Source organism: Ochotona princeps, chromosome 1, assembly GCF_030435755.1.
Source record: "Ochotona princeps isolate mOchPri1 chromosome 1, mOchPri1.hap1, whole genome shotgun sequence".
NCBI lineage: Eukaryota > Metazoa > Chordata > Mammalia > Lagomorpha > Ochotonidae > Ochotona > Ochotona princeps.
Window position 1 is genome coordinate 8,436,407 of NC_080832.1, and position 1,845 is coordinate 8,438,251.

Here is a 1,845-nt window from a genome sequence, read left to right on the forward strand (position 1 = left end):
ATATGGGTACCAGTTCTAGTCCTGGCTTCTCCACTTCCCATCCAGCTCTTTGCTTATAACCTGGAAAGGCAGTGGAGGACGGCTCTAGTCCTTGGGACCCTGCACCCACATGGGATACCTAGAACGAGCCACAGAATCCCAGCTTCAGAGCGACTCAGCTCTGGCTGTTGTGGCCATTTGGGGAGTGAACCAGCAGACGGAAGATCTCTCTCTCTCATCTCTGTAACTCTTTCAACCTAAAAAAGAAAAACAAGCGCTGGGGAAGAAAAAAAAACCCTCAGTGTTTGAAACGAACTCGAGCCACAGCTGCTTACATTCTGGGAACTATGATGCCAACAGTAATATCCATCAACATTTGAAATAGAACCAACAGGGGCCAAGAAGTTTGAAGAAAAAAAAAATAGAAGAAGGTAGAGGCTGGTGAGCACAGGGCTCCCACAGGGCCAGACATTCCCCTCCCAGCAGGGGACTGCAACTTCCCCGGCCTTCCTTACAAAGCATCTTCCTCCTGCCCCTGAGGGGAAACAGCGTGAGTTCTTAAAGGGCTTCCCTGCTTCTCAGAGGAGACTGGCCAAGAAGAGGCTGCAGGACTAAGCCGTCTTGGGGAACAGATGCCCAAGTGCGGCCGAGCACTGTGCGGATTTGAAGAGCTGCAAGCTGTAAAGAATCAGACGCAGAGAAGAGGTTCCCAAAGCGGAAACCACGGCACCAGCGTCACTTGGAAGTTCTCAGGCCCTCCACACGCACCCCGTGGCTGTGCCCTAGCCTTGCCGGCGCCTTCCTCACTGATCCTTTCCCATCACCATAATCCTCACGGAGCCTTTAAATGGCCCTGCCCTGGGTTTCCAGAGCCTTCCCCTCCAGCAGATCTTGAGCATCTGTATTATTTAAGGGGGGAAAAAAGTCTAAGACAATGTTGCAAAGCCGCAGTGGAAACACAATTAGAGGTAGGAGTATTGAGCCTGTCACTCTGCTAACAGCACTCTGCTCTCAGGAGCGGGCTGCAGGCTTCGCTGCAGGTTCCGGCTCAGAGTCTCTTCTTTCCCTTGCTTACCTGCTCCTCTCTCGCTCAGATCCCCTCACGGTGTGATGCCTTCCACAGGTGAACATGCTGCTAGTGGACCCCGTCCTCGGGCAGCCCCGCGGTCCTGGACTCCCACCTCCAGAACTGAGTCGGATTGTGCCTGTGTATAATACACCCAGAGTGTGTGGAATTGTGAACTGCAGAAAGCAGATTATAACAGGGAGGTTTCCTGGTCTTGATTTCACAAGTGAGAAGCCTGGGGTCAGGAGAGGCCACCGAAGTCACCAACCCCTGTCACCTGTTGAAGCCGGCTTGCCAGGAGCCAGGCCTATCCCAGAGTGGCTGCAAGGCCCTGGGCTCCCTCCAATGGACCTGTCCCTGTCCAGCCTGAGTGCCGGCCGCTGCCCCCATGGGGCTCTCAGGGCGGAGGCCTTGTCACTCACTGGCCCTTCAAAGGACCATTGCCACTTCCCAGGAGAACTGCAGAGAGATGACCAAGGCCTGCGTTTTCGGGAGGTTCTGCGGGACGTGGTTGCGGGACGTGGTCGCGGGACACAGTGTGGCTTTGATCGGAAACTGCGCTCCAGGCTCCTTCGCACCGGCCAGGGCAGGGCTTCTGGAACCACCTGCGACTTCCCCGGCTTCCTGGAGTCTGATCCAGCCCTCCTCTGGTGCTGGAAGCGCAGCCATCCTCTTGTGGGGAGGACTCCGCCCGCGGCCCCACACCCTCTTTGCCCCGCGGTGGCGGCTGAGGGGGGCTGTATTGGGATACTCCGGACCCGTCTTTAGGTTGCTCAGGGACAGGCGGAACCTTTCTCCTC